The 24,075-nt window shown below is 36.8% G+C and overlaps 1 long non-coding RNA gene across 2 annotated transcripts in view; it reads left to right on the top strand.

The window, feature by feature from the left end:
• The window catches only part of LOC138717413 (uncharacterized), a 148,948-nt gene that overhangs the window by 57,237 nt on the left and 67,636 nt on the right, over positions 1 to 24,075 (top strand). For both annotated transcript variants that reach the window (XR_011336850.1, XR_011336849.1), the window contains exon 3: positions 19,505 to 19,594. This is a non-coding gene — a long non-coding RNA (uncharacterized lncRNA). The remainder of the gene's footprint in view (positions 1 to 19,504; positions 19,595 to 24,075) is intronic.

Below are 24,075 nucleotides of genomic sequence, written 5' to 3'. Positions count from 1 at the left end.
GTTTCCTCTCAGGAGTGAGAAAAATGCAGATTATCAGTTTTCTGGTGATAACATTGCAAGCCCTGATGATAGTCTGGCACTAAAAAGTAATACAGACTGGGATGCATCTCTACCTAACTTTGGTGGTAGAAAACATAGATATCTCAGTCTAAGCCAATCATTTTTTGCTCCTGTTCTAGTGAGAGGAGAGAAACTGATACGACTGGATGCATTCCATGTAGTTTCTGGCTTCTTTTTAGGATGAGATGAATTGTCCTCTGAAGGTGCTTGGTTCTTTCTGTTAACTTTAAAAAGAACCTAAACTTGGTTGCAGTTTAAGATTGCCACATTAAGGCACATTCATCATATTACTGATAGTTTTCCTTTTCCTTAACTTTTCACCTCTGGCCGGCCCACTCACAGCTTGAAGAATTCACTGTGCATGAAAAAGTGTCCTTCAAATTTTTTATAAAGTATATCTGAAGTTGTTCTCCTGATATATTTTTTCCATTGCTAAATACACGCACTTCCCTTCAGTAAGCTATCTGGAGCACCTTTAGTCCCATATTTTTGGCTTTTTTTTATAACCTTGCTTCAGTTGTGTAGCTCTTTCCTAAGTTTTCTACTTCATATATTCTTTGCAGTGCAAATAAGTATTAGAAGAGTGATCTTACAAAAAAATTGCGTAGGCAAAGACTCTTCCTTGCTTCTGATTTTTTGTATATGGGAATTTTTTTAACTGCTACAACATTGCATGAAGAAATTATGCTAAGATAGATATTTATAATTTCCTCTAATACTGCTTTTCAAAGAAAAATATTTGAGCTTTTGCTCCCAATTACCTATTACCTTGCATTAGACTGCATAAATAACTATATTTATTACTATATATTTTGCTGACTGTGGCCATTCAACTAGGTGGTCCTTTGCAGCAGTTGTGCTCAACTCGCTGTTTATCATCCTACTGACCTCTCTGTGTTCTTATAACTCAACTTCCTAAAAGTGTTTGTTGTTAACAGTACTGTGACATTTGGCTAACAACTATTCTTTTTGGCATCTACTAAACCTAGCACCACATATTGACAATTTGATATGTTTGATGTATTTGATGATTTAAAATATTGATAAAGAAACTACTGTATTTTTAAACCTGTCAGTGAGCCAGATTTACTACATTTTAGTTACTCGAAGTAACTAACTTACACAAATTTAAGCATTTTACCTATGCCATGCAGGTAGGAAAGACAGACATCTTCAGAAGGCAATCCATCTCACTGACTGGAAAAGCAGATTAGAATTTAAATAAAACAAACAAATAATAAAAAAGCAAAACCAAGCAAAAAATACCTTTGCACATATAACTCCTCCAGAAGAGAATGAAAAAGGGAGAAAACAGCTCATTGGTAACAGATAATACTCACATTCCACAGACAGTGTGCAAACTGCAGAATAGGCTCTTCACACACTGGCACATTTCTCTTCACTACGTGCTCAGTAGGTTCTGAAAAACTTATCTTACACTAAATATTTAACTTTTAGATAGATAAAATTACATGTGATGAATATCAACCAGTGCTTGCTGTTTGAAAATGGATTTTTGCATTTCATATTTTACTTATTTGAGAACTAGGAGAAGGTTGTTTAAGAAAATGTAATGGTCAGATGTGAAATCATGGAATCATAGAATAACCAGGTTGGAAGAGACCCACCGGATCATTGAGTCCAACCATTCCTATCAAACACTAAACCATGCCCCTTAGCACCTCGTCCACCCGTGCCTTAAACACCTCCAGGGAAGGTGAATCAACCACCTCCCTGAGTAACCTGTTCCAGTGCCCAATGACCCTTTCTGTGAAGAATTTTTTCCTAATGTCCAGCCTAAACCTCCCCTGGCGGAGCTTGAGGCCATTCCCTTGTCCTGTCCCCTGTCACTTGGGAGAAGAGGCCAGCTCCCTCCTCTCCACAACCTCCTTTCAGGTAGTTGTAGAGAGCAATGAGGTCTCCCCTCAGCCTCCTCTTCTCCAGGCTAAACAAGAAATATTATGTTCAGTTCTGCAGAGCAATGAAAGCATTCCAGTTTTGGTTTATTCTTAGAACAGAACTCTGGAAACTGTGTCTGCTCCTTACGGCCTTTTTTCATATCTTAGTTATCGGATGGTCCCCTGGTTAATTGTTTTACTAAAAGTTGTAATTATATTCATCTGAAACCTTCAATTTGGGCTATTGAACTTTCTGTTGAACCTTATTGTAATTCCTAGGACAAATCTGTACTGAATCATAGTTTCTGATTTGGAGACTCAGCCTATTTGAGAGCATTTCCTGAAGTTGAAAAAGACATTCTCTTCAAGAAAATATTTCATCACTGTTACAGCTGTAGCTTTGAGAACTGTCTTCCTGGTGATATTGCTTCATAAAATAAGGAAGAATTTGCAAATGGCTGAGTGTTAATATACTTTGGTAGCCAAGAAGTGACTTAAAATATTTGAAATATTTCCAGTGGATAATTTTTAACTGATTTTTGTAAATGCTAGGAGTGCATACGTATGTTTTGTACTAGGAAGTACACAGCATACCTCTGTTTTGTTTTGTTTCCCTTCTAGGCTAAATGCATAAGCTAATGCAGAAGTTCTACTTTCACTAATTCTATTTAATACTTTACACTGGGAGCATTTGGATTGAAATTGGTGGGCAATTGTGGAATAAGTTAGTACTTTCTGTAAATATGAGTAAGAAAATGTGCTCCTCACAAGCAATAACAATAGGCAAACAAGATGTAAACATATATACACCCTGGTTAAAATTAAAGAAGTAATGAAGTATACACAATGCAATAATTTTGATGGTGATAAAAGAAGTACAATTCAAATAATCAAAGTAAGCCATTTGATGTCATTAGGTAACAAGGTGTAATTATTTGTACTGGGAATAAGCTGGGATATGAGAAATAACACACATGATCCTGCCACAGGTTTTACTGTGTTTGGAGCATATGGTGACTTGAGATTTCCATTTTTCACATTGAACTCATTTCAATGTAGTTGTTTAATTTCTTTCCTGCAGTGCTACGCTTCACCTGTTGAAGTGTTAAATGTCTGGTAACTTAGAGTATGAGCAATTTCTCTTCCTCTTTTTCTGGGAATATTTTTCCTCTCAATAATGGATTAATGGTATATCCAGGCAGAAAGAAATGCAAAAAGCGAAAATATCCCTTTGGCTACAAAAGAGGAAGAACGCTCTCCCTGCTACAGGCTTAACCCCTGCTGGCTGCTCCTGCTGATGCACCTGGACCTGCAGGGCAAAGTCCACTGGGTGAACAGCAGGCACCCGCCTCCCTCAGCCAAACATGCCTAAGAGGTGCATTTGTGACACCATCTAGTTTGTTTAAAAATGATTGTAGGAAAGAGAAAGGATGCTGTGCTGTTTGGCTGGAGGGAGTCAATCTACTTGCTGATGGCAGTAAGGCACTAGAAATCGAGTAATGTGCAACCAAGGGCAAAATAAAAGCTGATCAGTGAGGTTGTTGCATTAATGATCAGTAATATGAGAAAGATATTAAAACTCTTGAACTCTAGTCCCTCTCCATCTACAGAGCTGTGAAATCTGCACTTCACAAATACAGATTTGAATTCAAAATACTGCAGTTTGAGTTAATGTTGGGTTGGTGCAAAAATAATTGCCATTTTTGTCATTGTAAATTGTGATGTTTATTTTGGATTAAACTACTTAGCTATGTTCATGTAGTATACCACTGTAAAGCACAGAATTCGCTCTACTTATTTAAGCTAATGGTTTTATTTTCACTATTTATTCTGTTTTATATTGCACTATCGAATTAGAGATGGAAAAAACCCTGAATCCTAGTGATTTTGGGTTTTGAGTTGAAAAAGAGATGTAAAGCAGCAGAAGCCACTAGCAATAGCAACCAGCCATTTGACCAGGCACCATCAATGAACATACAGCTTGATATTGGTACCAAATATTTTGTAATGCAAACAAGAGCCTTGAAGATGAGGAGGGTTATGGATGTCCTTCTCCAGTAGATGACAACCAAATGAGGGCCAGTACTGAAGCAGACCTACACGAAGGAGCTTGAGAAGTTGTGGAAGAACTAAAAGTAGACTATTCGACTGTTGTTGGACATTTGCACCAAATTGGAAAACCAAGAAAGCTTGAAAAATAGGTGCCACTATAGAGCTGAATGAAAATTAAAAAAATTATCATTACGAATTCTGGTCCGTTCTTCTTTCATGCAACAGAAACAGTCCATTGTGATTGCATTGTGACAGGTGATAAAAATGGATTCTGTACAACAACGAATGGGATTCCACACAGTGGCCAGACTGAGCTGCATCAGAAGAAGGTTATGGCCACTGGTGGTCGGCAAATGGTATCCACTACAACTTCTTGAATCCTGGTGAAACTACCACAGCAGAGGAGTATTATCAGGAATTTGACAAAATGCACCAAGAACTGCAATGCTTATGTCCAATACTGGTCGGTCAAAAAGGACCAATTCTCTTCTCCATGACAATGTCTGACTGCATGTCTTGCAAATGACTCTGCAGAAACTGCATGAACCGGGCCATGAAACTCTTATCTCTCCCAGCTTACTCACCAGACCTGTCTCCCACCGACTGCCACATTTTCAAGCATCTCAACAACTTCCTGGAAGACAAGATTTTTCACAACTGAGCAGCAACTCAAATGCTTTCAAAGAATTCATCATGCTGTGCTGCTGGAATAAATAGACTTGTTTCTTGATGGCAAAAATGCATCAATTCTGATGGTTCTTATTTCTATTCATAAATTTTCTTTTAAGCTGAGATGTAATGCTTTAGAATTGATGGTTAAAATGGCAATTATTTTTGGACCAACTTAATAAAATCTTGTTCATGTTTTACTTAAGAAATTATTTCTATGCATAACAAGAATATTTATAGATTTTTTAAAGTGCCATAGTGATTGTGCAAGGTCCTACACCTGGGTCAGGGCAACTTGTGATTTCAATACAGGATGGGGGGTGATGTGTTTGAGAGCAGCCCTGCGAAGAAGGATTTGGGGATACTGACTGATAAGAAGCTCGGAATGAGCCAGTGATGTGCACTCATAGCCAAGAAGGCCAACTGTATCCTGGGCTGCATCAAAAGAATCGTGGCCAGCAGGTCATGGGAGGTGGTTCTGCCCCTCTCGTCTGCTCTTGTGAGACCCCACCTGCAGTATTGTGTCCAGTTCTGGAATGCTCAACTTAAGAAAGACATAGAAGTGTTGGAATGGGTCCAGAGGAGGGCTACAAAGAGCACCTCTGCTATAAGGATAGGCGAGAAAGCCGGGGTTGTTCAACCTGGCAAAGAGAAGGTTCCAGGGAGACCTTATAGTGACCATCCAGTACCTGAAGGGAGCGTGCAAGAAAGCTGGGGAGGGAATTTTAACAAGGTCTGTAGTGACAGGACTAGGGGGAACGGCTATGAATTGGAAAGGGGCAGATTTAGACCAGACATAAGGAGGAAATTCTTCACGATGAGAGTGGTGAGGCACTGGCACAGGTTGCCCAGGGAAGCTGTGGCTGCCCCATGCCTGGAGGTGTTCAAGGCCAGGTTGGATGGGGCCTTGAGCAGCCTGGTCTGGTGGGAGGTGTCCCTGCCCATGGCAGGGGGGTTGGAATTAGATGATCTTTAAGGTCCCTTCCATCTCAAACGGTTCTGTGATTCTATGATTCTATCATTAGATATTGTAACAGACATTATGTTTTGGATTTTTTTATCTTTTTGCTGAATAGTGAATATTTTGTTTTCAACTGAAAATTCCTGAAATTTATTACTTGGTTGTGTTGCCAAAAAGCTGGTCCAGCCTCATTTTCCTCTTTATACTTTTCTAGCATACACTTATCTTAGTTTTCAGTGGTTGTTTCTGTCACTTTCAACCTTTTTTTTCTGGATAATAAGTATTAGTTTTACACTTTCAGAACATCTTTCCTGAGGCTTCCTGTCAGCTCAGTTTCCCTCAGGATAGCTCAGGGTCCATTTGGATAAGTTGTTTCTTCCCTTGCCTGAGTCCTCTAAGGAAACTTAATCCTTAGTGTTTCCTTAGTGCATTGACCCATTAAAAATAGTTCCCCAGTTACCCCAGTTCCAAAATAACACAGGCAAGCCTATAGTAGTCTTAAGCTTAACACTTTATTGTTGTTCCAGTGACACAAGGATCCATGATTCTGGATAAGTTCTTTAATAATGAGAGCTAATGCAGTTTTATTTCTAGTAGAAATTAAATTTTCATTCTTTATTTTTTTTTTAAAAAAAATTTGTACTATGCAAATTTGCTTATCTCGTATGTATGCCTCTGAAAAATAACACAAAATGTATTTTGAAATTGTTGTGAAACTCCAACTGGAAGTATGATGAAAAGGGAGTGATCATTGCCTTACTATTTTTTTTTCTTGTAATTTCAAATTCACTACAGCCAGGAAAGGACACATTTGGATGTGTTTGGCAGAGATTTCTAAGAGTAAAAAAAGCAGTTTATAAGCAAGAATAAATTCAGAACAGTTTAATTTTGCTCTTTTTAAATACTATCTTGACATGTGAAATGTTCTGAAGCTAAGGGCATTGCACAAATAGAAACTGTATTAAGCTATGGTGTTTATCAAATGCTCCTCATCTACAGCACCACCCCTATAAATCCACCAAGGCTTTTATTATTCAGGGATGAGAAGGTAGGCAGAAACCTGCGGGATGATTTAACACTCTGGGAACTTAATCAATAAGACTGTTGGAGAGAACTCCCAGGAAAGAGTGTTGTTTTCCATCCAGATGATAATGAGGCAGACTAGCAACTACCTCTGGAGGACAAATGCTGGAGTAGTGAATCTGTGGTACAGCTTTGCTAGTTACTAATTAATAGTTTGAGGCAAATGGGACACCTTTTTGCCCCTTTGCTTCTTGTAGTTTCTTAGTGGCTTGTCCTGCACGTCTCTTTCACTACTGGGGTCACTCTGTGCTGAGTTAGATTCTGGAAGTTTATCCAAATTTAACGGCACTGCTAAAAGCTCAAGTATATCTTTCTTCTCCCTCCTTTGCTCTTGGCATTACTAGTACATTTGTATAATTTTATAGCACTTAATCACTCCCTATATTACAAAAATAGTATTCTTGTGTAATTTCTTATTCCCTGTGCCTTGCCTTGAGATTTCAAACAGCTGAACTTGGTGTTTGACATCTGTGGTTTGACTGGAAAACTTAAACAAAAGCCAAGCTAGATAACAGTTAAACATGACTAATGTGCAAATTTAACTAATTTTAAGTGGCGATAGTTTAAAGAGGTTAAGTGTGCTTGTTATGTTATATTTAAGTTCAGTATTGATTTTTCTCACCTTTATCTGGTGTCCAAAATGGAACAGGGATCCTCTTTAAGAAGGCTAAAGCAATGGCTGAACAATGCCATTGTATCTGTATCTTTGCAAAACATATTCTCATAGTCTTTTGATTCTTCTAACCTATAATGTAATGATGTACAGGAGAAGTATAGCATTATACATTAGAAGTACAGAATTCTAGACAAAGCAAGTATTATCTACATTACCAGAGAAGAATTTAAGCAATGGGAAATTAAATGGTAAGGTCAATATTGGCTATAAAGCAGATGACCACAAAATAATGTTAGGCACTGCAGTCTAGTAGTGTATTGATTCCAGATTTTCAAAGCCCATTTTGTAGGGGCATCTAAAAGCCTGTCGTAGGTAAGAGTGAATTCATGCATTATTTCACTAAGGCATAGGTAAAAACTTCTGCATTCACTAAGAAATACAAGATGACATTTGATTTAACATAGTGAAAATGAGCGGTAGTCAGCAGCAGTCCTACCAGGTTTCCAGTCTAGTAGTATCACTGCTACATCATCTTACTTCCATAAGATAATTTACTTCAAGATTCTTGCAAGTTTTTCTTAAAATGTTTTCCTAAACCACACTTGCTATGATTGAGCAATACTAAGAATGGAGCAGGTGAATAAAATTCTCTTTTTGATGACATGTAATAGCTTTTGCTGCATTTAGGTTTGGTTCAGGTAATTTTTTTCCAATTATTTTGTTTTCCTGACTCTCGATTGCCTCATCTTGGCATGAGAGTTGTCACTACTTTTGTAGCCATACCAGGCACAAGTTGATAGCAAAGAAAGCAGTGGAGTAACTGTACCTGTGTGCCAATGTATTTTTCCCAGTTTCACAACAAAAGGCCACTGAGACTACCAATATTCATTTGATTTTTGCTGAGAGGTCTGTGCCATCTTTGATAATTCACCACAGCAGATCAAGCTTTACATGGAAAATATGGCTTTAACTAGAACTTTCAAGTGTTAGATTTTTTAAAAAAGATATATTTAAGCTTTGAGAAGGCAATGCAAATAATTTTATTTGTATTGAATTTAAAAAAATTATAATCACTTCATCTGCTAATGAGTGAAGTGAGTCACAGTCTGTGCATTTCTGTGCTTCAAAACTATTTCTGTTTTACCTAGAAATTTAACTGGTGCAAAATTATTAGGAAACTTGATTTGGCTACAGAGCTCCTGCAGAATTTAGGCATTTGTTCCTCTAGGCAACTTTCAGCATTTAAGCCTAAAAATAGCACATTCACAGTATAATTTGTAATTAAACTGGTATTTTGAGACTATTGATTATTCTATTAATAGTGTTGTTTCCTTGGCTTTTGCACCTGTCCATCAATACAAAGAGTTTCTGCTGGTCTTGTGCTTTCATAGTAAGCAGTTTGGGACAGAGAGTTTTGTTTCGGTCAGTGTCTAGGCTGGCACCTACTGCTTTGGTTTCCCTATTCAGAGCTGGCATTGTAAGAGACAAGTACACTGTAAGTAAATGTTTTAGTATTTAAGTGTCTGTCACCTAGTTCTCCAATGCTCATTGTCATCAGTGACTCATGCTGCAAAAAAGTTTGATATCATGCTCATGTGGGAGGGTTTGGTAACATTTTTTACAAAAACGGAGATCTCTTCACAACTGAAAGAAAACAGCAGTATGTTTTATTGTTACTTTGAAAGTGACAGTGCAAATGCAGATTTAACTTGGATTTCAGCACAGGGCTGTCACAGAGGCATACTGGCAGAAATAGCAGACACCAAATCAGGAGTCGTATTCTGGTAGGCACCAGAACAATAAATTCTTGAGCACGCGTGCACACATATTTACAGTTATTTTTGTTTGTGAACCATTTGTATTTTTGGGGTTTTTTTGTGCTTTGACCGTATATAATTATTTTTTAAATGTACAATGGGATCAAAGCTTATTTCATTATTAAAGAAATGATTGTATTATGTTAGTGCCATCCTGACTGCATGAAAATGTTAATCTGGTTTTGTTATGTTTTTCAAAGTAGAAGGTTTTTTGTATGAAAATTTTGTGAAATTAATTGTTTGCTTTCTCACGACTTCTGAGGGGGTCTATAGCTTCAGAAGATATCAGATGAAGGATGATGACTTGTAGTGAGAACAAGATTTGGCTATAAAACTTCCTTGACTCACTTTAAATATAGATTAGAGAAACACTGCTGGGCAAATATTTATATTGTGCACTAATTTAGTTCAGTGATTTTTTTTTTTTAACTTTTAGAATATCATTATTTCTTCAGTAATTTAACCTAGAAAAATACATTGTTAGCCATGGATTATATGAAAAGACCAAGAAAAAGAAATAAAATTTTCTAGCAGTAAACCATCATTCATTAGATGCAAAGGTGCTCTGTATTGCACAGCCTTTCCCAGGGTTTAGGACAGTTTTACTTGGGATATTGGCTTCAAGTCATTTCTAATATAAAGCTAATGTTGTGACAGATACTAATGAAACTATGCTGTTTCTAGATAAAGCTGGTATTGAACACATAGGCAGAAGAGGTAATTTCCTTATTCTCTTTCTTAATGAGCTCAAGGAGGACAGAGGAACCTTAATGCATATGTTAATATCTCCTACATTTTATTAGGATTTTTCGACAAGAATAAATTTCTTTGCATGTTTCTGTTTACTGCATATATAACCGTAACAGCTGAACCTACTTGTTGCGTAACTGAGTGATGTTCTGTTTGTAGGGGAAAATATATATGTTAAAAATTCTCAAAAAAACTTTGAAGAGTCTAAGCAACGTCAACATATTTGTGTTTTAAATTTTTTCCTGGCTTTTATTTAAATGATAAAGAATCCAACTTGCATTCCAAACATAGAAGGACCAAAAATGTATATTACATACTATTTGAGTATTATCTGAGTGTGACAGCTGATGTTTAATGACTGGTTTATATTTCTTTAATTATGTTCAGCCTTTGGTTACTGAACACTCCAAACATTAACTGAAAATTTGAGGTATCCAGTTTCAAGAGCAGTGTAGACCCTCCCTACCTCAAGGCAGCACACTCTGCATGCTGAGGGTCTTGCTTGGCTTACTCAGTTTTTCTGGTCCAGACTGAGAACCAAATCCTGGAGGGATGCTGAAGAAGTATGTGCTTACTATGCACGTGACAAGATGTAAACCTTGACAAAAGTAGCTGAAAGGGAAAGGACAGTGTGACAACAGTTATCTGGATGTAACTGGCATATTCATTGATCCTTGTACCAAAATTAGAGATTTTTCTGTGGTAGGTGGGAAAATCAATACAATTTTAAAAGACATTTTCAAGTATTTCCTATTAATCAAAATTATTAAAAAAGATAATTCTACTTAGTTTTTCTGGTCATTCTGTTTGCAAGCTACTCTAAACTAGCATAAAGCTTTTCTTTACTGTATTATTGATTTCTATTTTTTCTATTTAAACTTTTTTGTTGTTGTTGGATATTATCCTAAGTTTTTATGAATGTAACATTCTGAATGTGATGGCAAGTAAAGGTATATCTAATTCTAACAAATATCTTGCAATTTCTTTCCTCCATTCTTACTGTCAGTATTTCTGACATGCAACATTCCTATAATTTTGTTCCTACAGCAAGCTTATTTCTGCGTATGTCTAAGCTGATAGACCTTCTTCATGTATGATTGCATTTTTCTCGTATACAAAGTGACAGATTTTCAAAACTTTTGGATTGCCCTGAGAGGGTCCTGGACTTATTCTCTCTTCAGTTTCTTTTTTCACACTTATAATTACATGGGCCAGGCTGTTTAACATGAAAGTCAGAATGCTCATATATTTAGTTCTTATCTTAGATATCTGTTGCTCTTAATTTTCAAAGCATCTTCTTCAGATGTCCAATATCCTCTTCTCCAGGTTAGTGGCATGCTTCCGTTATGTTTCTCCTTCTAGAACAAAAGCTGAGCAACCTGCTTCCTTGGTGCTATATATGACATTTCATGTAAGCAGAGCTTTAAGTCTAGTCTTGCTCACCTTTGCTTATATTGTTGCTTATCTGGACAACATCCTTATTGACAGTGATTGTGTAAGGTCCTTTTTTGGTCATCTTGTCTGTACTATAATCTACAAGATTTGGTCCTGTGTCTGGGAAAATGTAGCTGTGAAAGCCCATGGAAAATTGTTCTTCATTAGTACAGTGTGTAGTACCTAGCAATGCATTGTAAAGAACAACTGCAGCTCAGATAATAATAATAAAGGCCTCTGTCAAACTCCATAGATCAGAATGTTTTCTCAAGAAAATGTAATATCACAACTAAAATGAGATAAAATAGCACAAGTAACAGAGGAAATATCCTTGATGGAAAAGAAAAAAAGAGTTGTTAAATCTCTACCCATTAAAAATTCTCTGAAGATCTGTAGGACAACAGAATAAGGTTTAAACAGCACTTCCAGTAAGTAACTGCAAGAAATAGATACCTCAGAATAAAGACATTAAGTGGTAGTGTTATTTCTTTTGATAGGATGACAATCACTTGATGTTTTCAATAGTTCTCGGTTAAATCAACTGAGAAAACTAGTTGCATTACAGAAATTTGAAGAGTGTTCCATTCTGTATAAATATAAACCGGATACTTTTTCTAAGCATTTTCTAAGCAAAGATGAAACTCTGAGAGTGTTTGGGAGTTATTTAATGGCAAATTTAAATATTGCAGATTGGGGAGCTAATTGAGTCCTTCCTCTGAAGCCCAAACGGGCCTGGGACCTTGGACAGAAAACTTTGGAGATCTAGTGCTGACTAATTCAAATGTAAAAAGTCATTTCCTTAGGTAGGTAAGGATAAAGTAATATTAGAAAGCTGCTCAGTGAGAGTAGACAGTGCCTTGATGCTGTGGATACAATGGAGGATCTGCATTGCTGCAAAAAGGGCAGTAGGCAGAGAGGCATTAGAAGACCAAAAGAAGCATAACTGTAACCTCAGTGAACATAAAAACTCCATAAACAGCCTGATTTTGAGGAAAAAATCACAAGAATTGAATTCCCGTTGATTTTCAGCTCTTACAGGCTCTCATCACTATACCAGTTCTACCTCAGAGAAACATAGATTCATAGAATAGTTAGGGTTGGAAGGGACCTTAAAGATCATCTAGTTCCCACCTGCCTGCCATGGGAAGGGACATCCCTTTAGATCAGGCTGCCCAAGGCCCCATCCAACCTGAACTTGAACTTGAAGGGGAATATCCTTCACAGGAGCAGTAGTGGACATTGCAGTCAAAGATAACTAAATTGTCAGCTTGGAAGTAACTTGACATAGAGCGATTTACATCTCAAGTAAGAAATAATGAGATTCTGTAATAGCAACACTAGGGGAAAAACTGAAATAGTAGGAAATGAAAGGGTTAAGCCATATGCTTTTTCATTCAAACTGTCTGTTAACAGTGCTTAATGTTCAGTAGAGAAAAATATGATCTCTAATAGAAACTGGGAAGAAATCCTATGATAAAGTGAAAAATCTGACAAACCTTTCAATGCTGAATGTGTTATCCTTGTAGAAACAAAGAATTGATTACGAAAGACTTTGAGAACAACTTCTAGGGAGTAATAAGCTCTCAGCAAACTCACAGTATCTTAACCTGACTTGCTTTTCCAGTAATCTTGTCTAAGGTAAAGTATGGACTGACATTGTTAGTCATGCTCACTTTTTTTGTGGAGACTAATGAAAACCATTAGTGCTGAGTACATGAATACCAGTTTTTGTAATCTCTGCTGTTGTTGAAGTCTTAGACCTGAATGGGTTACATCTAATGGCACTAGGACAACGATGCTTAAATTATTAAAGAAAAAATAAAGTGATAAGAAGACAGAGAGTCCAAAAGAAAGCTGTGATATAGTGGATATCAAGTGAAAAAAAACCATGTTGGATGTAACTGTTACAGCCTGTTGCTTATGTCAAATAAAGGAAGATAAAGTTTATAGAAAGATTATTGTTGATACAACCTGGAAAAGATCAAATATTGGTAATATTGGCTAGTTCTTCTAGACTGAGACTCTCACATTTCCAAGACTGCCCTTTGGAAGCTACTGTAGGTAAAATTGCTCATGTATATAAAAATTATTTTCTTATGGCATAGTAAATTTAACATCTGATAATCACCCATAGTGTAGCAGGCATAAATTCAAACAAGTAGTTAGATTAAACATTCTGATTGTCACCTTGAAATGCATATACTGATCTTAGGTGCTGGTTTAGGGAATGTAATCAGGCTGTGATGCACTGAGGATACAAACCACAAAGGACCAAATCCATCACCTTTAGTTGCCCCTGGAAAGTTTGTAGAACTACCTGTGTATTTTATGCTTTGATGTGCTTCATGCTGAGATCTGGGAGGACTACTATATTCTGTATTAATGGTAGTTTCCAAAAAAAGATGTCTTTAGATGTAAAAATAAACTTTGGATGAAACATCTCAAATTTCTCTCTCAGTTTGCCAAATATGCTTAGTGGACACACAGAAGTAAGGAAATAGAAAAATCCCCAATCCCTAAAACAAAAGCCATGGACTGAGAGAAAACACTTACCAGAACTGAGACAGTGTACTCAGACACTAGAAGTACTTAATTTCTTAGATTCTTGTTGAATCATATGGAATCATGTATGGTTAAAAGGAAGGAATTGTTAGAAGCTGTATCTTAGGCTGTGGGGGAAAAAAGAACCATTTTGTAATTTCTAAGTACTTAGACTCTATTTTTGGTAGCCCAAACCCACAATTTTTCCAGCCTCAGGTAATTCAGTAAAATAAAGCGTGATTATTTGATCCTTATTTTAATTAAATTCAGAAAACAAGCATCCCACTATTAAAGAAAGTTAAGTCTTTATTGCAGCGGTTTTATGAATTTCACCTGTGAGAGCTGGGGCAGGATTTGGAGGTAAGGCTGTGCACTGGCAGTGTCGTGAGTGCACTGATAACCATACATGCACATTGTTTTGCATCATTAGTACTGTACTGAACCTTCAGGGGAAAAAAAAAAAGAAAAAAAAATGCCCCCTGAGAAATGTAGCCTCCAGAGTCCAGTCTTTTTTATTACTTCACTTTTTTTTTTTCTTTATACAGCACCTAATTTAGGCCACAGACAAAAAGAAAATGTATCTTGAATATGCATCACGGGTTCCAAAAATGAAAAGAAATTGGATTTGGATAGCACTTACTCAATAGACAGATATGATACATGGTAAGAAGGTGCACTGTCTGCCCTGTGATAGATTAAACTACTTTGTAGGAAAATTACTGTGAGCCAGTCACCACCACCACCGTGGCTAAATCTTTAATAAAATTCTCTTCCATATTCAAGAGCGAGGTATGAAGTACACAATAAGCAGAGTGGAGTAGAGTGCCATTTATCAAACCACAGCTAGGTCTGTAATCTCCTGCTTTATCCTTTTTTAGTACTTTATTTGTCTTTATTGTAGCAAGGAAGCACATTTACCCAGGGCAGTGGGCTTCTGGTGCTGATAAACCTTTTGTTTTAAATTCTACCTGTGTTTTTTTTTTTTTCTTTTTTCCTTTTTTTCAGGTGTGGGGGGGATGAAGGGTGGGGGATCAGATAACCATCCTGTCACTCTATGGGAGTAATTAGTTTGTTTTGTTTTGGTGGTCCCTTGCTTGTTAAATGTTCTTTCACCCTTCCCTGCCTGACCTGACCCTACCTCTCTTGTATCTATGCTACAAAAAAAAGGATAGAGAAGCCTCTAAGACATTTTGAAAAGAATACTCAAGCCTGCGCAGAAGGTGGTCTGGGATGTATTGCATAATGCTTTTTTGAGGCTGTTTGGCAAGATGGCAGTGTTGAACCATGTTGCAGTGGGCCCCTGGGTAGCACTACATGGCTAGATCTGGGACCAACAAAAGCATTTTTGGATAAAGGCAGAAAACACAATCAAAGCAGTTTTCTTTTTTAAAAATTAAAGACAAATCCTTAAGCTAAATATGTTGATATTAGCTAAATTCAATACAAATATGCAAGAATATTAAACTGTGGTCATCTTATTAAATGAGATTCTAAAATCTTCTGTATGTCTTGACTACCTGGTTATACCTGGATCACTCTTGGTGACACGCTGATATGAAGTACAGATGCATTGGAAAGGTCCTATGGGTAGGAGTATGTGACTAGAACTACTTTATGCTGCCTCGATATGCATACTACCAGTCTGTGCTGCAGCCCTGGGGGTGATTTTTTTAGTACTATTATAACCCATTTTATTGTTTGAATAGCAGTTTTATGACAAAACATTTATATTCAGGCTGCCTTTGTACTTGACTGAAAGAGAGCAATCACTGAGAATGATAAGGCAACAATGGTAATGATAACTGCATTTATGGAGGCTTACAGAATTCAAACAGGCATGCAAAAATAGACTTACAATAGTGCTCTACTTGCATCTGAACTGGTTTGGGCATACTTCTTGTGCCTGGCCCATGTTTGCTTATTGATAGAGATGCTGCCTTTTCTCCTGCTTTTCTACCCTATGGCATTTCTTCTGTATGAATCTTACATACATGTATATCAGGTTTATCTTACTACGGAAAGATACCATAGTGAGGTGGAGGAACATCACTATTTTTCAAAATCCATATCCATGAAATTATTGCTCAACTTAAGTTTTCAGAGTCTACAATTGTATGATCTGGCAGCAAAGCGGCCATTACCTGTTTTTTGAGGTTCTACCTCTTATGAAAATATGCAATTCTTTCTCTTTCCCTTGAGAAGAAGTGGGGGATAGTACTGGACATTGGAAAGTAATAAAAGTGTTTAAGAACAGTCGATCTGTTGCCTGAATATATTTAACTGTAAGAAATTCTACTTTTATCTTCCTTTGCTATAGTGTTTTCTTCCCCTCAAGATTTCTTCAGACATGTATTACACATCACACACATAAATAATTATTTCCTTGAATTTATTGCTTATGGTAGAAAAGTTTCAGTTGGATGGGACTTTAAAGATCATCTAGTTTCAACCCCCTTCCCGCACTTCGCATTAGATCTGGCTGCCCAAGGCACCATCCAGCTTCACATTGAACATCTCCAGGGAGGGGCATCCACAACCTGTTCCAGTGTCTCACCACCCTCATTGTGAAGAATTTCTTTCTAATGCCTAATTAAAAGCCATTCCCCCCTGTACTATCACTCCATGCCCTTCTAAAAGTCCTTTCTCAGTTCTCTTGTAGCCCCCTTTCAGGTACTGGAGAGCTGTTATAAGGTCTCCTCGGTGCCTTCTCCTCTCCAGACTGAACAAACCCAACTCTCTAAGCCTGTCCTCATAGCAGATTTGTTCCAGCCCTCTGAACACCTTCATGGCTTTCCTCTGGATCCGTTCTAACAGTTCCAGATCCTTCTTATATTTAGGATTCCAGAAGTGGACGCTGTGCTCCAGGTAGAATCTCATGTGAGCAGAGTGGAGGGGGAGAAACCTCCCTCAACCTGCTGGCCACGCTTCTTTTGATGCATCCCAGGACACAGTTGGCCTTCTGGGCTATGAGCACACATTGCCAGCTCATGTCAAGCTTCTCATCAATCAGATCTCCCAAGTCCTTCTCCGTGGGGCTGCTCTCAAACACATCACCCCCCATCCTGTATTGAAACCTCACATTGCTTCAGCCCAGTTGTAGGACTTTGGATTTGGCCTTGTGAATCTCTTGAGGTTCACTCAGGCTCACTTCTCCAGCTTTTTCAAGTCCCTCTGGATGATATCGCATCCTTCTGGTGTGACAACTGCACCGCTTAGCTTAATGAGGCTGCACATCAATGAAAATATTAAACAGTGTTTGTCCCAGTATGGATCCCTAAGGGACACCACTTGTCATGGATCTCCATCTGGGCATTAAGCCATTGACCACTATTCTCTGAATGCTACCAGCCAACCAATTCCTTATCCACTAAACAGTCCACCCATCAAATCCATATCTCTCCGTAGAGAGAAGGATATTGTTCAGATTCCTCAGGTGGTCATGAATCTGATCTTACCCTACAATGGGAGGGGCTTTACTTCCTTGGTCCCCATTTGTTGACCACTGATCCAGGAGGGGTGAGGAGAGCGGTTGTCAGTGAAGACTGAGGCAAAAAGGTTGTTGTGTACCTCAGCCTTCTCCTCGTCTGTTGATACAAGGTCACCATTTTTAACCAGCAGTGGGGGTACATGTTCTTTAACCTTCTTTTTCTGGTTGACATACCTATAGAAGTCCTACTTGTTATTCTTCACTTCCCTTGCCAAGTTCACCTCCAGCTGCGCCTTGGCCTTCCTGACCCCATCCCTGCACAACTGGGCAGCATCCCTATACTCTTCTGAGGTTTTCTGTCCCTGCTTGCACTGCCTGTGCAGTTGTCTCTTGGACTTCAGTTTGACCTGCAGGTCTCAAGTCAGCCACACTGGTCTTTTCCCTTCCCTGCCTGGATTCCTGCAACTGGGGCCTGAGCCCTCTTGTGCTTTATGGAAAGAATCCTTAAATATTTGCCAGCTCTGTTATGCTCCCTCATCCCTGAGGACCTTTTCCCAGAAGGTCCTATTGATTAACTCCTTGAAGAGCTGTAATTTTGCTGTCCTGGAGTTTAGACTCCTGACTATATTCCTTGCCTGTCCCATATCCCTCAGGGCCATGAACTCCAACAATGCATGATCACTGCAACCCAGGCTGCCTCTTATCTTGACACCACTGATGGGCTAATTTGTATTGGTGACCACGAGGTCCATTACTGCATCCTTTGGGGTAAGGGTGTCTATTACCTGGGTTAAAGAGTTATCTTTGATGCACTCTAGAAGTCTCCTGGATTGCCAACAGCGTACTATGCTACTTTTCCAGCAGATGTCAGGGTGCCTTGAAGTCCCCCAGCAAGATGAGATCTTGTAGTCATGAAGCATCCTGTAGCTGGAGGAAGAAGGCTTCATTAGTAGGCTCCCCTTGATCAGGAGGCCTGAAGTATACATCAGCCACAAGGTTCCCTTATAAAAGAAGGCAAAAAACCAATGAGAAGGTTCAGTGTGTCCTGCGGGGAGGCAGATAGTTCCAGGATCTCCAGGTTTTGTTTGAGTGGAACAGAATTATGCCTCAGCCTAATTCTGCTGTACATTTTAGTGTGGCTTATGGAGAAACGTGTACACTACACATTGTTCTAAAGATATTTTAGAGCTAAGTTCTGCCACATTGTACGCAGGCTTGCTGATGTTATAGGCTTTCCTACTAAAGAAGAGACTGTCCTCGTGGAGTTAAGAGTGTCAGATTCAGCCTACGTATTTATATACTATTTTTCAACATTAAAATAATTCTGTCAGCAAGCTATTTTATTTAAAATCTTCATGATCTATCTCTTTTTATAAGCCAAAGCAGTGTATTTTTTTATAAAAGTGAATGACCATTTTTAAGGCTCTTTAAATTTTGAACAATGCCTTAAGATTTTATTGGCCTTGAGAGCTGATAATCTCAATGTACCTCAATTTCTTTCATAGTATAGTTTTCCTATTACATAATTTTACTTCTTTCTCCCCTTATATTTTAACTTTCTCTACTTACCAATCCATTAGAAGCTGACAATATACACAAGCTGGGTGGCAAAAATGTGCAGATACTAAGTGACTTTAGAGATGAAGAAAGAGAAAAAAAATTAGTTGTTTAAAACAAGAGGCATGCTTTATTTTACTAATATATGTTATTTTACTAATTCAAAAGCTTACTAACTAAAATATATTTTTAATGAATGTATGTTACATGCTAGCCTGTTTGTTTGTTCCTGTCTGGGTGATTTAGGCTTTAAATATGTTTAAATTGATAATTCAAATTCATTTTTGCAAATAAATTGTAAGTAATGCAAACAGCTTGCTTTGCCTAAGTTCTTATAGTATCTTACTGGAATGCTGTAGACAAAGACATGTCATTTTCTACTAAATGTCTTTCTAATTCTTTTGTGCAAATGAAACCTTTTCCCCAGGCCCAGATACTTAGTTGATATTATTGAACAAGTGTCTTTTATAGGATCTAAAAAAGTGCAAAATTATGTGAAAGAAATTTTTTTAAAATGTGCGTGGACTATTTAGGAATATGCTTAGTGAATATTAAATAAACACCTGAAGTTCCTGTGCTGCTGCCTAGAACCAGCACTTCATTACCTGTTACGTGCAGTGACTCTGAATTTTTTATTAGGTACTGGTCTCTTGGCCTATAAGGCTTGTGCATGATGTATATGAGAGTGATTTCCAGCAGAGCGAAGCTTATCACAGATTCACCTAAAATGTAAAGATATTTTTTAATTTTTTGTTCACATGCAGCACAGCTGCCTGCAGAACACCTGCACACAGAGCAGGAAAGAAATTTGGTTTAAGAATTGATTCTACATGTCTTACCCATATACAGTAACTCCGGAAATAGGCATGATAAACTTCACATAAACCCAGAATATGTAAATGGGAAGAGCTATACCAGGATATTTACCCACTAATTTTGTGCTACTCTACATTTTTAGCGCATTTTATTTTCAAGTTGGTGAGGACAAAGGAGAAAGACTTAAATATATTTCTGATTTATATAATTTCTCCCAAACCTGTAGTATTGATATCCGTGGTTTAGGCAAGATAATTTCTAAAAGCAAAGTTGAACTGTGAATCTGGCAGGTAATGCATGCAGAAGAATGAATCATTGCTATTGGCATTCCTCATATTTGCTAAGGAAAACAGTGTTAACAAGTGTAAATGAGTATTAAGAAAAAACAGAAAAGCATGAGGAAAGAGTTGAGAAAGGCATCTAATAAGAACAAGAGGAGGAGAAAAGGCACAAAGCAAAGCTAGAGGTAGTGGAGAAATGCATTGATTACTTTTTCACTGAAAATGGCTTAAATGGGCTTCTGAGGGTGAGGGAATGAGTGATAAGTTCAAAGAATATTAGTTTGAGTAGCTCAAATCAGGTAATTCAGGAAAAAAAATGGACCTTAAGAAAGCATGGGCTACGTACAGAATGTGGTGATAAAATGATGGTTAAGATAATAGAATTTTATAGAAATATAAGGGGTAAGAAATTTTGAAACTCAGGACCAACAAGAACATTCTTTGTCTCTGGGTTTCTTGTATTAGCATTGTAAACTAAGCAAACTCCATCTTAGAACTTTTTGCTTTTTTCTGATAGAAAAATTTTATTGACCTATCTTTTAGAAAATTATTTACTTTTACATTCAATTTTTTTCATTCCCAATTTGTAAATACTTTTTGTGCCAAAATTGGCCTCTAGTTGTTTACTGTCTTTCAGCCTGATGTTTTAACTATCAGAACAGATTATTGCCATTTCTTCTCTAGCCAGTTCCTTATTCACATTTCCACATCACTGCTACCCTATGTAATTTCATCTTTAACTAACCTTTTCACATGTGGTGTTGTATGAAGTACCTTGCTGAAATCCAGATAGATATTTCATCATGCATATTGGTTATCTTATTAAAAGGAAGCTATTGGTTTGGTCTGACATGATCTTCCTGCAATTAGTTTATGTTGTATTTTAAAACTGCAAATGTTTCCTTTTCTTGTTAGTGATAGTGGAATGAAATCATTGCTCTTGCAAAGGGAAAGCCTTGTCAGCCACACTTTCTGAACAGTGAATTTGAGTCATGCCATTTAAAAAAAGATTTCCTTGAAAGCAGTCTATTTTTGATAACACGGCCTTGATCAACCCCAGTCAGACTGAGCATGCATATAACAAATCTTTCTTCCCTTTAAATAATTTACTATCCTAAAAATAAATTAACTAAATCAGTATGAAGCTGCTTGAGCAGCAAGTGCTGTCTGAACAGTCAGACACCTCACCTGACCTAGGCAACGAGTGTCACCAGTGAGCAAGAAACTGACCTTTGAAAGGAACTGGGGAAGAGAGTTACTCATGGGAGCAATGGTTTTGCTGGGACAAACCCAAAAATCAGATATGACTATCAGAAATGCTAAAACTGCACAATCCTGAAAATATGTAATAGTAACAATTTCACAAACCCCAAGAAAGCAAGATAAAAAAAACCCCAGGTATTATTTCCTGTGTGTCCTGCCTCTCTAACTACTTGAACTCCTTGAACATCTGTGTAGAGACGTAGGTCCAATTGATTCATTAGATGACTTCATTTTCAATGATAGTTTCTGTAAAATTTCTTATTATTTGACCTATGCTGTATAAATATCCAGATAAGTAGTGATTAAGGAACTTAACAATAAGCATGTTCTCCAGTTTGACTGTTCTTTTCAAAAGAACTGTAATGCTTCAGAGAAGAGGAAAAACAAGGGAAAAAAAGTCATATAAAGAAATAAAAAAATTGAGCTGGATGCTTTCAAAAGGTTAAGTGTGCACAAGTTACCGGACATAGAATTTCTACAGAATTGGTAAGAATACTGATTTTTCAAGTTTGTTTTACTAAATTGAGATATAAAAAAAGGAAAAATTAATACCACAGAACGAGTATATTTTTAATTGAAAAATATTAATGATAGTTCTTTATGTCTTAGTATTGTTCAGTATTAACACATTGAGATATACAATTACAATTTATTCTCATCCTCAAAAGAGTTGATATTAGAGCTTGATTTGGAATTCTCCATCAATTCTTTTTTTTCTGTACAGATAGTTCATGCTTTGAAATTAGAAGTGGCAATGGTATGCGTCAATAGTAGAAGATCCATCATTCAATTTGAAAAATGACATTTTTTGCTATTAGACAAATGAAATTTTTAAAAGTGAAAGGTTTTTCTGAAGTGTAGCTTTAAAAAACTTTTGATAATAAATATTAGCTAATTTGTAGTAAAAATTGCAAATTCAGTGTAAAAGCATTTGAAGTGTTCTAAAATTACTGAATACAGGTATATGAATTTCTCATCATTTATTTAGTAAAATAAGTCAGTTTTCTGACTATTCCAATAGGATGATATTTTGAAATCTAAAATTTCTTTTTGTCTGTCTGCCCATAAAATGTTTCCTAGTGATGTTTCATTGATGTGCACTATCAGCTGATCTTTCAGTACATCTCCTTAAGCACAGTATTTATTACTGTTCGTAGCAATCTTTAATTCAGCAGAACAAACTGCAGTTATTTCTGTTTGTATGGCGGGGTACCAGACTTGTAACCAAGTTGCAGATTTGTATATTATGAAATGACTGAAGCTGGTTATGAAAGTCATGATTATTGGACTGCTGATAATTACCTTCATCAGAAATTAATGTAATTCTCAGTGCATAACACTGATTCCTTCTTCTTCTGCATTTTTTTCAATATCAAATTGAGGGTGCAGTTGAGTATCAAGGCTATACTGCTTTCATTGTTAGTCATTGGTGCTGTGGAGAGGATGTTTTAGCATTGTACTTTTATAAAAATTGGGATTTTTCCTAAAATCCCTTTCTTTGTTCAGTGTAACTTTAATATGTTGGACATATCTCCTTTCTTCACAACAGGGGACACACTGTATTTGTGGAGTAAACTAGTTCCGTATTAGCAATGTCATATCTTTTGAACTTGTTTGCATATGTATGCCAGTTGATGGTGCCTTTTGAGTTGGTAAGTGTTGTGGGATTGTGTCAGCAACAGCATTTTTTTTTCCTCCATAGTCCTACTTCAGAACCCTCACTTGATTTGTAAATCTTACTCTTTCCTTTTTATTATATCTAAATATAGTTGTTGATATAAATTATCACTTTAGATTACTGTTTTATTTAGCATAAGAACAATCTGGACTGCTTTACTTATGAATGGTCCACTGTGCACATTAGAGGTGACAGAGATGAGAGTGGATGTCTGTTTTGTTATTTAGGTAGAAAAATATCTTTTGTTATTTAGGTAGAAAAATATCTTTTCTTATTTGATGTGTAATCCTGCCTAAAGATTACTGCACCACATTATATTCCACCATAAATTCCTCTTGATTTCACAGCATTTTTAAGGTTCATCTTATTCTTTAACTATTAAAAAAAATAATTGCTTTCAGACTAATTTTTGTTTGGGAAGGACAGGAGTGAATACGTAAGGTTGTTGTTCAAAACCTACTCCATTCTGTGATAAAGACCAGCAAAGAAGTAGTTCCCCTAGGAAGATTTTTTTTCACAAATTGTCCAGCCTTTCCCTTACTATAAGGCTCACATTTAAACTATTTTTTTTTTATGTTGGATTTTGGCAAACAATGTGTCTTTCTCCTTCTGTGATGGAAAGAAACAGCTCAGTAATAACGAATACTAATTTCTTGGTCTTTCACATTCATGTCTAGGAAGAGATGTAATTTATAGAAGAAAATTACAAATCACATTATGAGTGCTTAAAAATTTCAGGAAAGGAAACAACTTATGAAAGAAAATGTGAAAAAAAAAGTATAGTGACTGATTTTTTTTTCTGAAGCTTAGACATGAAATGGACGTATAAAAAAAACATATTCAAACATCTATGCTATCTTATAGAAAAGATTTTAAAATCAAATGATTATTTCAATCATGAAAACAGAAGTGAGTTTTTTTGGGAGGGTCAAAAATGACATGAACATTTCTGATTTGGGCTATTTGAAGGAAAGTCTATTCTCTTGAAAGTGAGACTGCATCCAAACTGTTATTAACCTAAATACAAATTCATTTACACATTTGCATCATAAAGCATGTTATCTAATTACATTAATAAAATATATTGGTGTGGAATTCTGAGGAAACTGGTATGAATTGGTCTTTCTTATAGCATGACTATCTTGCCATCACCAGCCTTTGAAGTGACTGTG

This window comes from Phaenicophaeus curvirostris, chromosome 2, assembly GCF_032191515.1.
Source record: "Phaenicophaeus curvirostris isolate KB17595 chromosome 2, BPBGC_Pcur_1.0, whole genome shotgun sequence".
Classification (NCBI taxonomy): domain Eukaryota; kingdom Metazoa; phylum Chordata; class Aves; order Cuculiformes; family Cuculidae; genus Phaenicophaeus; species Phaenicophaeus curvirostris.
The sequence above is the reverse complement of the archived record's forward strand: the minus strand, read 5'-3'. Positions and strand labels throughout refer to the sequence as shown.